The 20,654-nt window shown below is 33.1% G+C and overlaps 1 long non-coding RNA gene across 1 annotated transcript in view; it reads right to left on the reverse strand.

Moving 5' to 3' along the window:
* Window positions 1-1,980: 1,980 nt before the first annotated feature.
* The window catches only part of LOC143051401 (uncharacterized), a 37,764-nt gene continuing 19,090 nt past the window's right edge, over window positions 1,981-20,654 (reverse strand). Inside the window, exons 2-3 of the long non-coding RNA XR_012970748.1 lie at window positions 4,778-4,915; window positions 1,981-2,152 (exon numbers count right to left, since the gene is read on the reverse strand). This is a non-coding gene — a long non-coding RNA (uncharacterized LOC143051401). The remainder of the gene's footprint in view (window positions 2,153-4,777; window positions 4,916-20,654) is intronic.

Genomic DNA, 20,654 nt, shown 5'->3' on the forward strand with positions numbered 1-20,654 from the left:
TTTTAATTTTTGTGTGGAAATATACAATTTAGACGGGACAAATAACAGTTCCTAACCCTGAACAGTACCTTTGACTTGTGACTTAGTCAAACTAACCTTCTCATTGTTTTAAGAATGGGTAATTACTTTTCGTCAAGTAATGATAAATCGGATGATAGTTGTTATATTTTTTACGATTTGTTGATACCAAAAACATAGCAAATATTAACTCGTCAGTGACGACACCTCTGCTAGTGATCTGTTTGTACCAGAATGCGTAAGCGTCCAAGTAGCCATAGCTTAAGTACATGCATGAAAATTAGAAAAAAGTAAAATAAAAAAAAAAAGAGGAAAATTCAAAACGGAATTCCCGATTCAAATTGCAAATTAAAACCTCAAACACATCAACAGAATTGACAACAATCATCATATTCCTGACTTGATCCAGGCATTTTCTCAAGTAGAATGGTGGTCAGTAGTTATCGTTGGTTTATGTCTGTCATATTTGTTTCTCGTAATATATATTAGGCCATTAGATTTCTCATTTGAATTGTTTTCTTTTCTTATGTCAATGCATTTTATAGCTGACAGTACAGTCAAAATTGTTGAAAATGGTACGGTTGCCTATGATTTCTAATATCTACTTCATTTGGACTTTCATGTTCAGTGTACTCATTGGCAATCATACCGCATCTCCGTATTTTAGTTACTCTTATTCAATATTTGCAGGTTTATTTTGTGTTTTAGTGTCCTACTGTATCACTGAGGACACATTAATTTCGAAATGTCCATTTGGTGATGTTGAATTGGTTAATGCTACTAGTATATTTTATTTTACTATTAGAAAGAAAAAACTAATACTGAGACGGTGTGTTTTAATAATAGCAGTATATAGGTATTTTTATAAACAAGCAACTGTTCATTTGTGTATATTAAGTTAATATACTTTCATTGTAAAAAGCAATGAATAAGAAGAAGTGGTATGAGTGCCAATGAGAAAATTCTCCATCCAAGTCGAAATGTATCAAAAACAATTATAGGCCGAAATACGGCCTACTACACAGAGTCCTGACTCACACCGAACAGCAAGCTATAAAAAGTCAAAACCTGACTAGTATAAATCAATTCAAACAGCAAAACAAATGTTATAATCTATATAAAAAACGAGAAACGATAAACATCGTTGAACAACACCGACACCAACCACTTAAGAAAACAACCGGTTCCTGACTTTAACAGATGCATACAAATGATACAGTTTAATTACATTTTACACAATTCACTGCAATATGTTTTCTTTAGTTATCCTTTTATTATAAGCAATAGCTTATGGAAAATCCACGGAAAAGTCACATAAATAATGTTTGCAAAAGAACCATGACGTCGACTAAAAATGAATGAAAACAAGGCTGTAGTTGTTAGTGGCTTTAAATAGGCTGACAGTTAACTGCGAGCACTCCCAGATCTGTTCCTAGTGTCTTTTTGTTGTTGATATGTACACGTACCCGGCCACGTCCACTTGTATTTTTGTCCATCTGATGAGTTAATCCTTTTTCAACTGATTTTTATAGTTCGTTCTTATGTTGTACTGTTATACCACTGTCCCACGTTAGGGGAGGATTTGGGATCCCGCTAACATGTTTAACCCCGCCACATTATGTATGTATGTGCCTGTTCAAACTCAAGAGCCTGTAATTAAGTGGTTGTCGTTTGTTTATGTGTTACACCTTTGTTTTTCGTTCATTTATTAAAATTAAATAAGGCCGTTAGTTTTCTCGTTTGAATTGTTTTACATTGTCATTTTGGGGCCTTTTAAAGCTGACTATGCGGTATTGGTTTTTCTTATTGTCGAAGGCCGTACGGTGACCTATAGTTGTAAAATTCTGTGTCATTTTGGTCTCTTGTGGAGAGTTGGCTCGTTGGCAATCATACCACATCTTTTTTTTTTTTTTTTTAATAAAAACAAGAGTTGACTGGAATGAAAGATCAAATGAACAAACGTTGAAAATATGTTGATTTTAATGACAGTAAAGATCATCGGAGAAATAAAGTTATTTTCTGTGTCTGACGCAAAATGCTACTCTCATCATGCGGCACATCTCATTCCATGGTGGCATTATTCCATAATCTCTTTTGTTTACTGAGCCGCCCACTGAATCCATCTGCCTTCTATCTGTAAATGGAAATTAATTAGAATATAAGATATAGAATAAAATGGATAAAACAAAATAGGGAAATATGGTATAAATGGTATTATTTTAATTTTAGTTTCTTGTGTACAATTTGGAAATTAGTATGGTGTTCATTATCACTGGACTAGTATATATTTATTTAGGGGCCAGCTGAGGGACGCCTCTGGGTGAGGGAATTTCTCGGTACATTGAAGACATGTATGTATGTAGATATCTCCGTTTACGGAGCACCCCTTGAGTGCTGCGAGGGTACATTACACTAGTAGAATCCATGTACAATCCCTATCTGGATTTAATGGTGATCTGTCACTTACGTAGTTAGACCCTCATATATAAATAAATTTCAACACCAACAAAGATTATGAGTTATATGAAGAAAGAAAGGTCCGTATCTTTTTCTATTTAAGTATGAGTTAGCTGAATAATTGTTGACGTCTCTGAATGTTTTTGTCGCCAAAACAGTAATATCAACAATGACTTCGCTAAATAGCCATTTACTATCTCAAAAGATGCTCTTCAATATATAAAAATTTCGATGACGTACTACTAAGATCGTTGAATGACATAAAAATGCAGATTTAACTATAAAGTATTAAAAGGGTTTTCTTTGCTTTAAATTGATCGGAGGCCATAAAATGTTTAATCTGTTTCTTAATACAACAAAGTTGATTTATTTGATGGAGAACAATGACGTCATCATTGACTTAGACGACAATGAATAGGTTTATGAAAATGTAGTTATAATCTTTGAAAGGGTTATTAAAATATAAAGAACATCAACATATTAATTTGAACACTAATGTATTATAAACTGAACGAAATAAGCACACATTGAAAACAGTTAGGATAATAAAATAAACGTAAAATCTCTTTTGGGAATTTTCTGTGTTTATATCTGTGGTAATCCCGTATTGTTATAAGAAAAAAACGTACCACTCCCTCGCCCACCCGTACTACTAATACACATAAAAAGAGTCAAATTTAGAATAATCTACAGCACATTTGCAGATTAAAAATTACTGAAAAGCTCAAACCTTAGCTTACAAAAAATCAACATAATCTGTAAACTACATATTTAACTCAGAAAAGTACCCTTGCGCAGGTGCGTGCTTACAGAAGGACGGTATTTTCAATTTTTAGAAAGAACCGGTGGTTGTAAAAGAAACGTTTGAGATCAATGTCAATTTACATGGCACTTGTTTTTGGAACTTATTTTGACGCCATTTATAAAACAAAAAACACAATAGTAAGAATTATAACCAGATAGACCTTTGACATGACCGTTGGTTTACTCATTTGAATGGTTTTACACTAGTCATTGTGTGGGCCATTTATAGCCTGCTGTTCGGTGTGAGCCAAGGCTGCATGTTGAAGACCGTACTTTGACCTATAATGTTACGAGTACATTCGTAGTTGATCAATTTTGATACAATTCATGAGCGCGTGTGTTATCGTATTAATGGGTATAATTATACAACTTTATAGTGAGGATTAATTGTACAGGAAAATGAACATCACTCCTTAGAACGTTAATCTATCCAATAAATTTACTACATTTTACGATATTTCGGTAAAATGACATAATAGTTTTCCCAATACAAAAACAAAATATTGTTTTATGATTTGCAGTTTTCCATAGGAGTAATAACCATTATAAGTCAAGTAATATTTGCATTTTAGTGGTAAGCAAACACGAATTCTCCAATAATCATAAAAAGTAAATTCACAAAAATACTGAACTTCGAGGAAAATTCAAAACAGAACGCCCCTAATCAAATGGCAAAATCAAATAATGAAACACATCAAACGAATGGACAACAACTGTCACATTCCTGACTCGAACACATAAAATGTAGAATGTAGAAAAATTGTGGATTAAATCTGATTTTATAGCGCTAACCCTCTCACTTGTAGGACAGTCGCAGCAAATTCCATTATATTCACAACGATTCGTGAACAAAACAAAAATAATAGATAAAATTGTCAAAATATGGGTACAGCATTCATCACTGGGACACAATCTCGAAACAAATAAATATTTACGTCACTTTTAAGCACTGCATTTAGGCTATGTCGTTTGAGGAAGCCGGAGTGTCTGGAGAAAACCACCGACCTTCGATGGGAAAACTGAAAATCCCAGTCATTTAAGATTGAAGTCAAGTGCACCCGCACGAGCGGGGTTTAAACTCACAACATTAGTTTTCACTTGTTAGTGATTACAGTAGTAACTACTTAGACCACTCGGCCTCCGAGGCCCCTTAACAAAACGAAATAGTATCTATACCAGTGACCTCCTTGCGATGATTGTAACATGTACAAAAGTATTAGAGATATGGATTTGTAAGTTTAGTTTATGACAGAAGATTGAATGCAATAAAATGTGTAATCACCAATCATATAGCAATAATAGTTCATTAGAGAACAGCAATGGCATTTGTAGTAAATATGTTAAATCTGTTACAGGAGATCAAGAAGAAGGTTTTGCTCTTTATTGCATTCCATACGGTGCCCTATAGTTGTAAACTTCTATGTCATTTTGGTCTCTTGTAGAGGTTTATTATTAACAATCATACCACATTTTCTTATTTTGTTATAAATACACATACCTTTTTTTACTTGAAAGGACGATTTCGTATTTATTTTTCGCTTTTCTTCTTGAAAACTAAATTCTTGTAAATTCTGTAAAATTTCTATTAGAGTTTTGCGTTGAAGCTCTGTATTTTGTCGTTCTGACGGTTCTATATCTGAAATAAAGTAACAAACACATCAAACTTATTGTCGTATGAATATCTTACAGGTTTAGTATAAATAAAGGCAACAGTAGTATACCGCTGTTCAATAGTCATAACTAGATTAAACGAAAAAAAAATCCGGGTTACAAACTTAAACAGGGAGAAACACATCTCTTAGAAGGGGACAACTACGGAATAACAGAAACGTTGTACTGCAGCAGAAAACTCCAAAATATATAAGAACAGACTTTTTGACAACAACTGCCATAGTGCTGACTTGGTTCAGCTAGGACATTTAAAGAAAGACAAAGTTGGTTGAACCTGGTTCTATGGCTAGCAAAACATCCAGCTTATATGGCAATGTTAAACCTACGATACAAACGGAAACACAACGTTAAAATGTAACACACACGTATTTATACTTAATAACCCTTTTTTCATATCAATTTGTTAAATATTATACGATACTGATAGTATAAAGTCACTGTTTTTTTCTGAATAAAAAGACTTAATTTCAACTTATCTTTCAATTAAATATCTTTCTTCAATAAATTCTATTCGTCTGATAAAGTATCGATCACTGTTTTGACTATTTGGAGAGGCCTCCATTATGATTTATTTGTTGGGATTATTAGCCAGTAAATTACCTTTCCACTCAGACTGTCAACAAGTGTAAATACTTATAAAGTCATTTGTCCGGATACAAAATCACTATAAATTGTTTAAATAAACATCGGATTGTGAACGCCATAAAATGTTTTGTAAATAGTAAAGACAAGATTTATAATTTGACTTGATGATTAGACCGTAATGCTTTCTTCATGTAAAAATAACTTCAATATTTGAATATGATTTTGTTTCTAAAATAGATAACTTTTACGTAGATAGACAGAAGTGTTAAAAAGACAGCAAAAGAACAATCATCATGGGTTGACGTTGATGATAATGATGTTAATAATGACGGGTTGGTGTTGAATGGTACCCGTATGTTGTAAACGCGAAATTGATGATTGACTTATATAGCCCTGCTTTGTACTTGATCTAAGAACTAAGTCGAATCTCAATGTGTAAGTTTACAATGTAGCTCTAAAAAGTCCACAGAAACAGTTATTAGACTTAAACATGGTAATTATACAATATACGTATAGTGTCTTGAAATATGAAATGAGAGGTTGTACCGAGCATTTTCCCGTTTCGTGTCGAATACAAATAAATTTCATGTTTCAAGACACTATACGTATATTGTTTTTATACTGAAATCGATAAAAAAAATTTAAAAAAATTAAAAAAAATATTGATTAAAAAAAGAGTTTGGCTGATTGCAGTATAATTGTTGACAGTTGTCTCATTGGCAATCATACCGCATCTTCTTTTTTATATAAGCCAAAGTTTTATCCGTCAACCTCTCGCAATCGATGTGAAAATGCATCTACAAGACTACCTTCGGGTTGTTAGTCACATGTATCATGGATTAAAGAACAAATAAACGAAAAGTCAACAACCATCACACAAAAAATATACATAGAATATCAAGACCCTATAAACATTCTGGTTTCATGCGATAATTACATAGTAATGGTTGTCGTTGACACCTTATTTTGAAATCGTAAATGTATACCAATCATGGGCTTATTTAGAGAAACTAAGAAAGAAAGACATTTCAGAAAGACGAGAAAAGATGAACAAACAAATTAAATAAGTGTGGTTAACACATTTATATAGACAAAGAACTAAAGACTTCCAAATATTTCCAAGGACGCGGAGTTCATGCTCACATATGATGGATCCATTGTACATTTATTCCAATATAGAAAGTCCAAGAACATTCAAAAAGACAATATGGTAATTTGTGTCATAGCTATTATAGTATTTGCAATTACGTACAATGGTACAATTCTCTATCACAAACACGTCTGCAAAATCACAATAACGTTCGTTACCATCCCCTCCTTCTTCAATACCCCAACGAATCCAATGAATAGACTTTTCAATAACATGAAATTATACCCATTTAACATATGGTAAATGACCGTTGAAAAAAATGATAATTAAATAAGATTATAAATAATTATAATACTGACTGGTTAGTAGTGGTTGCTTATCTTGACGCCATTGTTAGACAAATACGACTGACCTTTTAGTTATGTACTAGTTTAGCATATTATTTATTTGAAATATCATTTTAGGATTCAAATGGCAAAATCAAAAGCTCAAGCACCTTCAAACAAATGGAAAACATTGTCATATTCCTCACTTGATACAAGCGGGAAAGAACCGAAATATGAGTTAAAATGAGTCAAATTGTATCCTTCTTCTGTCACGTCGATGCCACTGCTGGTGGAGTTTTAATTCCCCGAGGGTATCGCCAGCCCAGTAGTCAGCACTTATGAGGTCACTTGAATTATCATTGATATGATCATGTTTATAAATTAACTGTTTACAAAACTTTTGAATTTTGAAATCCTGGTACATGTATCTATGATGAGTTTATTTACACACAAACTGACAAAGACATATGGATTCATTGTTTCAATTTGCAAACTTCAATTCCAATAATGGATGTAAGATCGTGGGAGTTGTAATATCAATTTCTCTTGCATTTCGTATTAAAGAAACTATTATTTTTCCGTAAAATATTTTGATTTCTTGTATTTTCTTGAAATTACTAAACTAAAATGAGTAAATTATACATTATATTGTGGAGTGATATAGGATTACAGTACATGCATTAAATTGGTGACTTTTAATTAAACTTTATTTTCAAATATCGGCTTCTTATTGTGAAGAAAAATACTATATTTCCGTTCTGTATCTTGAAACTTGCTCTATCGACGCTTAAAATAACATGGCAGATTTATTATTTAACAGGGGAAAAGTAATAATTTGTACCATTCAATGACTAAGTAGGTCGAAACTTTGGTAATACCGAATGAACATTAAAATGGAAACATCGAGCTTTTAACCAAAATGAATTTATAATCCTGTTTTAACAATAACATGAAATAAATTTTATATAAAAATCGAATTATAGGGTCAATACGTATAGTTCACTTCGAGAAAATACATTCAGAAGAATAAAAATATCAAATAAGTCGCACATCACAAAGACTCTTCTAGAAACGGTATCGTTTAAAATGAAAAAAAAATGTGTGAAAATATTAAACTTTTTTATTATTTGAAAAAATAGGGAAAAAAAGAAATAAACGGGAAAGAACTTTAAAGTAGTGAACATGAATAAAAAAAACGTATGAAAATATTAAACTTTTTTTTTTATCTGAAAAATTAGGGAAAAGTAGAAACGAATAAGGAAAAGAAAGTATTTCAAAATAAAATATCAGATCAGCCCATTTGGTAATTCAATAGTATTCTAACAGAAACCTGTCGTGGTCTGAACGTATGTAATGTGTCTGAGTGATCAAATGAAGTAGCCGTTTATAGCTGATACACTTTAGCAAATGTTTTAAAACGTCCGATATCGAGTAGATACTCACAGAAAAGAAACTTTATTCTTAAAAAATCAGACTTAATATCTCTATCCATTACAAAGATTTGAATATTTGAAAATAAATTTTAATAAAATAGAGATATTTTACTTTTTTTCAGCAGGTAGGTACAAAGCTTTTACAATAATATGTACATTATTAATTAAAACACAATAGTTGTATGCCCCATTTCTCCGTATTATATTTTCTGGTATGTGCGTCCGTTCGTTTGTCCGTCTCTCCCGCTTCAGGTTAAAGTGTTTGGTCAAGGTAGTTGTTGAGGAAGTTGAAGTCCAATCAATTTGAAACTTAGAACACATATTCCTTATGATATGATATTTTTAATTTAAAAGCCAATTTAGAGTTTTGACCCCAATTTCACGGTCCACTGAAAATAGAAAATGATAGTGCGAGTGGGGAATCCGTGTACGATGGACACGTTCTTGTTTCTCCTGTTTCGTACTGAGAACATTGTAAAATACATTTTATGTTTCTGACAAAGCACGTACAATGTCTTAATCCTGTATTTTACAACCCGGCGCTTGACTCCGTTTAAATACAAATCATTGTCTCTGATTTTTCAGAGAAATCGACATCATTTCAACGCGGACCTCGAAGAGATTCTCATAATGAACTGGGTCGCGAAAAGAAAGATCCACATAACCGCTTGCACAACATAGACGGGGGGCAACAGCAAATTTTATTTGTGCAAATAAATTCATTTATCTGCACCATGTCAAATACTTGGTACATGGATATTTTAATACAAGAAATTTCTTGGTATTCCTAAACAGAAGATTAACAACAAAATTATTTTCATTTACCTGACTCAGGGCCGTAACTACCTATGAGGCAGGGGAGGCAGTTGCCTCCCCTGAATTTTCTACACCAATTTTTTTGTTTGAAGTAATAAAATGATATATTGACAATATGTACACGAAGAACTGTAACATGTAAATTCAGAAATCCTTGTATAGTAATTCCTGAGAAAAATGTGACGAAAATTTTCAACTTGGCTATCATATGTAAAATCATACAAGTGTTCGGTATTAAACAGGAAGTTGTCGAGTGATGAATCTGAAAATGCATCACACAGTATTGCAGACTTATATAAATTTCAACAAGGGACTTTCTATACTACTATATACTTAGTATAGAGTTGAATTTATATTATAAACAACACAAGTTTACAGTTTGAACGGTGTAATCATGATACGTGATATATATCTGTCATTTTCCGCATTTTTCATCGAAAGTGAACCGTTTCAGTATTTGTTTTACTTTTTTTTTTCGTGTAGCCGTCCGTCGACCTGTTATTCAGTATTCGAATGAGAACACATATGAAACTTTGCCCTCGACAGTTTTGAATAAAACTTAACTATTCATATTTATTTAGGGGCTCAATTAAGCAGAGGAAGTTTCCTTTGTATTATGAATCTTTTATTATATCGGAAATTCGTTTCCGGCTGAATCAGCCGTTGAGTCGTTTTTTTTACCGTCTCCCTATCGTACGAGAACATTATGGTCCATGGCATTATGCCTAAGTAGTTAAACACGCCCATTCGTTGTAGCAGGGACTTTCTATACTAAGTATATAGTAGTATAGAAAGCCCCTTGTTGTAGTTATATACATGTCAACAATGGACATTCAACAATATTGAAATTCACGGTCCTCGATAAAAAAAAATCTTGCTTTCTATTATCTTGCTTTATATGTTTTTTTTAACTAACCAGTTTGATTTCTAACAAAAATATCTTTAAATACAGATATTAATTGTTTGTATAAAAATTGCTTCAAGGATCCAGCAATACTGATGTTTCTTAAAGTTAAGGAAATCGAAGGAAAACAGGTCATTTTTAGCCATATTGAGAAAAAAAGTCTGCGGTCAAAATGTATTTAATGTTAATAATTATAGGTCAAAGTACAGCCTTCATGACGGAGCCTTGGCTCACCCCGAACAGTAATCTCAGCTTGTTTTTGCATAAAAATTGCTTCCAGGTTCAAGTAATACTGATGTTTCTTAAAGTAAGGAAAACGGGTCATTTTTAGCCATTGACTGAGAGAAAAAAATCGGCGGGGGGCTACGCCCCCCACCCCCTCTCTAAGGGGTCTCAATCGGTTGCCCCAAATCCCTGCCTCCCCTGAATTCGAACCCTAGTTACGGCCCTGCCTGTGTATAATATGACGTATTTGTTTTTCAAAGTTGGAAATAATACAAATGATGTCCGTATTTGGTGATTCATAAATTCATTGTTTGTAATAAATTAATTATGACTTATAACATATTTTTGTTTGACCAAATTTGATATTGGGGAAAGAGGGTTCAATAATGAGACCCTAACTCTTATCAAAAAGGCAATTATTAATTCGTGACATTGTGACCCAAGGCGGGGGCTCACTGGCTCATTTGTTAATTTTTGCTTTCTGCAGTAGACGTGGTCTATGCACGGTGACCAGACAAGTAGTTGACTTGTCCGGTTGATAGTAGACATATACAGTTACCACACGACATAATAATCATCGTCGATCAATTACGGATAATAGAAATAAATTGAGTCTCACAGTTGTATATAACAAATTACTAAGAACATAAAATTGAAAATGGAAACGGGGAATGTTTCAAAAAGGCAACAAGGGGGTCGTCAAAACAGTGCAGCGAGGAAATTCCGCACCCGAAGGCGGCCTTCAGCTGGCCCCTAAACATAAATTAATGCATAATAGTTCTGCAAAAATGGACGTCACACTCAACTCCTAAACATATAATTGAACCAAAATTTTAAAAAAATAAAAAATATACCAGACTAACACACATCCTTTTACAACAATAGTACGACATAAAAGAACTAATGATACGTTTGACCGACAAGAACCCCACCAAAACAAACCAAATCCTTTTCCAGAAGTGTTAACTTAGGATTCACATTTCAACGTTTTTTGTTTTAATCTTTGTCAGGTTCGTTCTTAATAAAAAATCCTCAAAACCGAACAAAATAAATTTCTAGCGGAAACTTTTGGATCCAGTACACTTAAATACCTTTATGTCTTGAATTTTATAATAAACAAATATAGTTTAAATCATATTAGAACCTAGAACCTAAGCAGTAGCTACATTTAATACAATCTATCAAAAGGCTTATAAATTTTAATAATAGATTTTAAATATTATCAGTCCATCTGTTTCCGCAATATATTCCTTCACATTTTAAAACTCTTTTATAGTTTACGATAGAGCAGGAGTTTTTTCTTATTGTTGAAGGTAGTCAATACGGTGGTCAATACGTGGTCAATACGGTGGTTGATAGTTATGTTAATCCTTCACCATTGTTCAATCATAGATGTAATACCCATCTATTGTTCAATGGTGTTTGATTCATTTGTTTAATTGGAAATTTTATATATCTAATATAAAACCAAAATATATGGGGTACTAATCAATAACGCAAAATAAGTACATGCACAGCCAAAAAAAAAGAGGTAAAAAGCAACGGAACATCGCCTTTCTTGTTGTTCTCATCTCAAAGTCACAATTAATCCACAATGATGCTCCTGCTTCATTTTTTGTACAACACGTAGCAATTAAAAAAACCAACATTTCTTATTTGTATATTTGTGTTTTTTTTCCGTCTACAGACAATATCTACTATTAAAGTTATTATAAGCTTTGTACTTTGTTACCTACATAATACATACTATCCTTAAGCTTTTGATTTGAAATTTCTAAAATTCTTAATACTATATACATGTATGTGTGTATGGTTCTCAAACATGTTTGTGTGTATGGTTCTAAAACATGTATGTGTGTATGGTTCTAAAACATGTATGTGTGTATGGTTCTAAAACATGTACATACATAGGATGACAACTTTATTTGTGTCCTTTAGTAGATAATTCTGATTTTTAAACATCGCCTTTATGTACAAACGATTGATTATCTGATTCAACGCTCTTGAATAACCCAATAATGTATCATAAAATATAAGCTCTTCAGTGATTAAGATTCTAAAACAGGCTAACTGTGCCTAATGAAAAGATATCAGATAGCCATTATTTTGCATGATTAGTTTCGTACATTGTTTTCGCATTTTAATTGTCCTTAATGTATCCTCGTTGAAACAGACGACAACTCGGAACACTTCTGTTCTATTGTTAACAAGGATTTGATTTGTAACTACATTGTTTACGAGATATTAACCGGGAAACGCGAGATTCTCTATACAGTCATACTGCGGCAAATTGTCGATAAAACATTAATAAATAACATTAATTGATGAGGTTTAATTACTTCATTGTCTTTGATCTTCTGAAACAAATATTGCCTTCTGGAAGACATTACATTTACAACTTCAATTTTAACATTTTTTGTTTATATTTCTTGTGGTCAATACAAATCCGACGTTTTTGTTTATTTTCTGCTGAACGCTGACAATACAATCTTTTCGAAATGATTAAACTGTACCTTGTTTATTTGTTTGTGTCGCTTTGAGACTTTTAATTAACACATCAACAAACCAACAATTATTTATATTCTATGATGATTCTAATTCTGTGTATACGAAAAAAAGATAAACAGATGTATGTGGTTGTATTCTTTGCCATATACTAAAAGCCAGTCTTTATTTTTGATTAGTTATGTAGTAAATTTAATACCAGTTTATATTAAAACTCAATGTCAACGGAACATAACGATGTTAAGAAATAAACGTTCAAAGTACAATGAGATTTTAGTGAAATCATTAAAGTTCCATTGTACTTTGTATTGATAGCAACTAAAATATTAACAAGCCAACTATTCCCACAAAAATAAAAGTAGAAAGATATGATAGGATTTCCAGTAAGAGAGCTATATGTCAGAGACCACGGAGCGGTAATGTAAATAACTACAGGTCACCGAACAGCCTTAAGGTAGATGGGATGTCTAAATTATAATCCATAGAATTTTTTAATAATATGCCAAAATGTAATTAATATTATGCTTTTAAAAAAATAATAATAAAAAGAATGGTTCACGGGGCTTATTTTTATGCTACACGGTGTTCAAAATTGACATATTTTGTAAAGATTATGCATGGAAAATCCAATTTTCTGCAATAAAGCGTAAACCACACCATAGAATTTTGAGATAACATATGAGAAGATAGCTTTAATATGTTTTGGATTTTTACGAGAGAAATTTATGTATTACTGAAAAATTATTACACCAGGGTTTTCGATATCACAAACTAGTCAAAACATTTACTAAATTTTATCATCGGTATAAAGACATCATTCGTAAATATAGCTCAACATGCAGACTTCTAATACGTTCAGGTATTTCACATCCAATTTTTTATGGTAATATTCTTTATAAAGCACAAAGGTGTCAGTAGTCGCCTCAGAAACTTACAAAACCTTTGAATAGACTTATTAAGAAGGGATATAATTACGATACTGTTGTCAAGTCATTAAAGATTGCATATTTTGGCGTTAATATTGAGTCACTGATTAGGTCTTTGCATCGGAACTAAACACATTTATTCTAAAAACAGTTGTTGGCATGACACGGGTTATGTTCTTTTCATATATGTTATGATGGTATGATACTAAACCCCTAACGGGAAGGATTGTGCCTGATGTTCATATGATGAAATCATAATCTTTCAGTCAGTTTAATTGAAATGTCAGTTAACTGCTAGTAGTCTGTTGTTATTTATGTATTATTGTCATTTTGTTTATTTTCTTTGGTTACATCTTCTGACATCAAACTCGGATTTCTCTTGAACTGAATTTTAATGTGCGTATTGTTATGCGTTTACTTTACTACATTGCTTAGCGGTATAGGGGGAGGGTTGAGATCTCACAAAAATGTTTAACCCCGCCGCATTTTGCGCCTGTCCCAAGTCAGGAGCCCCTGGCCTTTGTTAGTCTTGTATTATTTTAATTTTAGTTTCTTGTGTACAATTTGGAAATTAGTATGGCGTTCATTATCACTGGACTAGTATATATTTGTTTAGGGGCCAGCTGAAGGACGCCTCCGGTTGCGGGAATTTCTCGCTACATTGAAGACCTGTTGGTGACCCTCTGCTGTTGTTTTTTATTTGGTCGGGTTGTTGTCTCTTTGACACATTCCCCATTTCCATTCTCAATTTTATTAATAGTATGTTTCAGTTAAGGAAAAGAAAAAAAATAGGGTCACCTGACCTGTTTTCTTGATACATTATAAAATATGTAAATTGCTAACACATTCTATTGTAAAAGTACCTTAATCTGAATTATCTGCCCTTGCATTTGAGTTGCCACCCCTTATGTGGCAAAGTTGAAAAAAATTTAATCAAACAAAAGTTTTCTGTTTTTTGTAAAATACAACCATATATAATATAAAACATGTCATTTTCTATATTGAAAAGAAAGTTCTTACACCTGAATTACCTACTACTCTCAAAATTTGCATATTCTTTTAAAGATCTAGACCTTGTTTTCGGGTATTTCCAAATCCAAGATGGAGGAAGACACCCTATCGACCTTAAACGATTAGAAATTCCCTATACCGTAAAGTAAGCTAAAACAGATCATATATTGTTATATCAACACACCATTAAAAAGCTTGTGTCATGTCAAATAAAATGAACAAGAGCAAATATGATAGACATCAACTATTACTGAATGACATGCTCGTGATGTAGAACATCAATTTTAAGGAATGTGGCGGGGTACTAGTATGACTAGTTTGCACTAAAACCCCATGATTTAATTACAGCGGCATATGTATACAGTGTAGGTAAACAAAAACACATTGCGTTAACAAAGAAACATTCAAAAGAAACATTGTAAAACAACAAATTAAAAAATAAATAGAAATCTAGGTTAAAAACATGCAAAACAAGCAAAAATCACAAATAAGATGCATTAAAAGTTTATACAAAACTACATAAACTAGTAAGAACCCGTAAAAGAGAAAAGGAAAAAGTCTGATTAAAAAGCAATGCGATAAAAGTGAGTTTTTAGCTTGGATTTAAAACACCCCAAGGACTTGCATTGTCTTAAACTGTTCGGGAGATTATTCCAAAGAGATGCCGCTGCCCAATCGAATTGTCTTTCACCGTACGTCTTTGTCCGCACTTTTGGAACGGTAAGTAGTTTAGTTGTGCTTGAACGCAGAGATCGGTTTGGTACGTGCAAATTGACTAGTTCCCGAATGTACGCAGGACCAATGCCATTCAAAGCGCAGTACACATAAGTTAGTATTTTGAATTGTGGTCTGTATTGGACGGGTAACCAATGTAAATCGGCAAGTATCGGCGTAATATGTTCATGTTTTCTTGTCCTGGTGATCAGACGAGCTGCTGTATTTTGTACCTTTTGTAATCTGTTCATCGTAGTTTTGTTAATACCGTTCAGCAGAATATTCCCATAATCAAGTCTGGATGTAACTAGACTGTTCACTAGTGTCTTGCAAGCAGATGTTGTTATATAGCTGCGAATACGCCCAATGTTACTGATGTGAAAATGACAAGATTTTACTATGGCAGAAACTTGCCGTTCCATCGTAAGGTGTTGATCAAAGTATACACCTAGGTTTTTCACGCAGGATACACTATTTATCACTGTATTGCCAACTTTGAGTTGGAGATTTGGTACACTTGCCTTCAGATGCTTCGGTGTGAAAATGATAAGTTCGGTTTTATCTTGATTAAGTTTGAGCATATTTGTTGACATCCATGAACTAATGTCGGAAAGGCACAATTCAAGTTCAAGACGCCCTTTTTAGGTCAACCAGGTCAAAACAAGAGGTCAAGCAAACTTCCAGTACATATGATTTTGTTATCTTAAAAGGGATCAACAACTTTTATTGCTGAACGTTATAGAGCAAAACTGATGGACAAATAAAACGCTCGGTATATAAAAATATATCTACGCAGTTTTTCCTGACAATAAAAAAAAACCCACCAGAAGTAAAAAAAAAAAACAACAAATATATAGGTCTATAAAACAGCAACGCAACAGCAAATTTACACAAATATCAGAGATGCAAGTCTGTAAGACAGCAAAGCACTTTTTAAGAATGAAATTCATAAGTTTATGAATGAGGGAGTTATTGCTCTGTTCTACTGTTCAACAAATTCTGATAGTCAAATCAATGTTGAATTTATCATTATTGTAGAATGTTAGTTTTTTCTGGAAAGGGTGAAGGTTGGTACCTATTTGAACGTTTAAACCCGCTGCATTTGTTTGCACCTATCCTAAAACAGGAACCTGATGTTCAGTGGTTTATAAGGTTCATAAATGTTTTCGTTTCTCGTTTTTCCCCGTATAGATGAGAACCTTGGTGTTTTACACTAGTTACTTTGAGGGCCCTTTATAGATTGCTGTTCGGTGTAAGCCAATGCTGCGTGTTTTACACTAGTTATTTCGAGGGCCCTTTATAGATTGCTGGTCGAAGTGAGCCAATGCTGCTTGTGTTTTACACTAGTTATTTTGAGGGCCCTTTATAGATTGCTGTTCGGTGTGAGCCAATGCTGCGTGCGTTTTACACTAGTTATTTTGAGGGCCCTTTATTGACTGCTGTTCGGTGTGATCCAATGCTGTGTGTTTTACAATAGTTATTTTGAGGGCCCTTTATAGATTGCTGTTCGGTGTGAGCCAATGCTGCGTGTGTTTTACACTAGTTATTTTGAGGGCCCTTTATAGACTGCTGTTCGGTGAGAGCTAATGCTGCGTGTTTTACACTAGTTATTTTGAGGACCCTTTATAGATTGCTGTTCGGTGTGAGCCACCTTGGTGTTTTACACTAGTTATTTTGAGGGCCTTTTAAAGATTGCTGTTCGGTGTGAGCCACCTTGGTGTTTTACACTAGTTATTTTGAGGGCCCTTTATAGATTGCTGTTCGGTGTGAGCCACCTTGGTGTTTTACACTAGTTATTTTGAGGGCCCTTTATAGATTGCTGTTCGGTGTGAGCCACCTTGGTGTTTTACACTAGTTATTTTGTAGGCCCTTTATTGACTGCTGTTCGGTGTGATCCAATGCTGTGTGTTTTACACTAGTTATTTTGAGGGCCCTTTATAGACTGCTGTTCGGTGTGAGCCAATGCTGCATGTGTTTTACACTAGTTATTTTGAGGGTCCTTTATAGATTGCTGTTCGGTGTGAGCCACCTTGGTGTTTTACACTAGTTATTTTGAGGGCCCTTTATAGATTGCTGTTCGGTGTGAGCCACCTTGGTGTTTTACACTAGTTATTTTGAGGGCCCTTTATAGATTGCTGTTCGGTGTGAGCCACCTTGGTGTTTTACACTAGTTATTTTGAGGGCCCTTTATAGATTGCTGTTCGGTGTGAGCCACCTTGGTGTTTTACACTAGTTATTTTGAGGGCCCTTTATAGATTGCTGTTCGGTTTGAGCCACCTTGGTGTTTTACACTAGTTATTTTGAGGGCCCTTTATAGATTGCTGTTCGGTGTGATCCAATGCTGCGTGTTTTACACTAGTTATTTTGAGGGCTCTTTATAGACTGCTGTTCGATGAGAGCCAATGCTGCATGTTTTACACTAGTTATTTTGAGGGCCCTTTATAGGCTGCTGTTCGGTGAGAGCCAATGCTGCGTGTTTTACACTAGTTATTTTGAGGGCCCTTATATAGATTGCTGTTCGGTGTGATCCAATGCTGCGTGTATAGATGATCGTATGTTTACCTATAATGGTATACTTCACAAATTGAGTGTTGGTCCTAATAAAACATCTTCTTATATTTAGTAGTTTAAATGCAGATTAATGTCGTAATACATAACTGAATTATGCGTTGTGTATTTGAAGCTTAAAATGTTGCTTTTTTTGTTGCTTTATTTTGTTATTGCTTTGTAGTTTTTGTTTAGTTTTGTTGCTGTTCGTATTTTTGTTTTGTTTTATTGCTAACATTAAATGATCCTTCAACCCTAATTTTTCATATAATATTTTTCAATTAACCGTTAAGGGCAAATTATTCCGGGTAGTTAAACAATATAAAAACAGAGACAACGTCAAGTCGTATAGATCTGTTTTATAAAACAATAACTAACATACTTGGATTTTCTTATAGACAAATATAGATTATAAATGAAAAATATAATTAAATATCTATTTTGAAAACACTTTTAGCAAATGTGATCTTCTTAAAGTGGATATTAATGTTTATGTTTGCATCTTATGGTATTTGAAATATCATCAGTTTCAATATTGAATTCTGTGTGGGGACTAATTCAATTTAAACAAAATAAATATGATAGTGTAAAACAATTATTTATATTAATCTAAATGGTTATATAGTATGGTTGTTTCCAAATTTCAGAATAAAGCTAAAAGAAAAGTGCACGGACAATTAACTATTAAAGGAACACGAAGGTACAACATGACCATTGAATTGCACCAAAAACAAACGCAAACGCCCATTAAAAAAACAAAATATTTGATAACAACTGTCATAATCCTGACTTGGTACAGGACATTTTAAGAAAAAAAAAGGGTTGATTGAACCTGGTAAATTGGTTAGCCAAACTTATATAAATGTATAGATCAACCTTGATCGTGTTTATAAAATACTATGTATATGGAGTGTTATTTTTAATCTTTCCTCCTCACAATTCTATTGGAATAGTTTCTGCGTAATGAGCACACTCTGTATATGAAATCTGTAAAGTGTGATCAAGAAAGTGCATAACGTATCAATTAAGACATGTAAACACCATAGGACGGGGCAGATGGTATGTTACTGCTGAGAAATGGGAAGTTGATATCATACCGTTTGTCATAAAAGTTTAGTGTGAAGTCGTCCGTCTATGTAAATTTTGAGGAAAAGATCAAGTTATGAAAGCAGTCCTTCTTGTATCAGTAGTAAAATAATGTGGTCTAAATGTGCATTAGTGTAAAAAAGAAGATGTGGTATGATTGCCAATGCCGACAACTCTCCACAAGAGACCAAAATGACACAGAAATTAACAACTATAGGTCACCATACGGCAGCTATAAAGGCCCCTAAATGACAATGTAAAACAATTCAAACGAGAAACTAACGGCCTAATTTATGTGTCTTGCACGGTCGGTAATAACAATGGTTTACGTTTATATTCATTATATAGAAATAGATTTTATAGTATATAAAAGGTAGTGAAAATCAAAATTTCACTTATTTGCACACCATGGTCATTACTTTCAATGAATAAATAAAAAGAAAATTACATACCAAAACGAAAATTAAACTGATTTAAAGAAGAATATATTCTGTAATAAAAAAAATAATACTTTCAGTCCTTAAACATTATTCAGTACACGGAGTAATCTAAGATGGTCTGAAAAGGCCTTATGTATTTCTGTATTCTTTATTTTTTTGGCTATTACTCATTACAAATGTTGCCCTTTATTCCGTTTTATTTATATATAAGCACCCTATAAGGTGTTTTGTCGATGTTTATTTATTTTGTTTGCAGACTGTTCAATAGTGTCGACTCTTTATTCTAAGAATCTATAAAACCACCCAGACCCTTAACTTTTCAAACGGAAACTGTGTACTATTTTAACACAATCGGCATTTCCCCTTTATATACCCAATCGCTAGATCGCTTCTGAATACGTTGTGTTCTATTTTTAAACTATTGATCTTTTACCACTACGTTTTCTCATTTACATACATGTACTCAATCACTAAATCGCTTACGAATACATTGTTATATAACAATATGTGACATGCCTTTACTTCTTCTTTTGTTTGCCTAGTTGGAAAGTCCGGAAACTGTGGAACAATGCTTATTCAGGAAATATTTCTAGAATTTAAATATTCGTTATATAAGTTTTAATTCGCAGATCTATACTTTAGGTACATGTACACTGTAAACGTGCATACAAGAGTGTGATCCAAATGAGTCTGCTTCTTCAAAATGTTTAACAAAAATCAGGTTAGGGAGCTACCATTTGATTTTTATGGGAGGGGCGGGCTAGGATGAAATTTGAAAAAAATAGGCAGGACAGGAGTTTTAAGTAAAAAAAAAGGCAGGATGAATCACTTGCAAATACCACACTCTTGCAGGACCGAACAGAGTGAAAAATAAAAAGGCAGGACAGAGATTACAGCTAAAAAAAAATGCAGGACAAAATTTTTCATTCTAGCCCCCCCCCCCCTAAAAATCAAATGGTAGCTCCCTTATTAAAAATCTCATTTCGGTTTCTTCAGTAAAAAAAATCATATAACCACATTGTGTTTACTTAATAGGAGAGCATAATAGTGGTGAATTTATACAAATTTGTTAGTATACGTATTATACATTGTTCTT

This window comes from Mytilus galloprovincialis, chromosome 11, assembly GCF_965363235.1.
Source record: "Mytilus galloprovincialis chromosome 11, xbMytGall1.hap1.1, whole genome shotgun sequence".
Classification (NCBI taxonomy): Eukaryota; Metazoa; Mollusca; class Bivalvia; order Mytilida; family Mytilidae; genus Mytilus; species Mytilus galloprovincialis.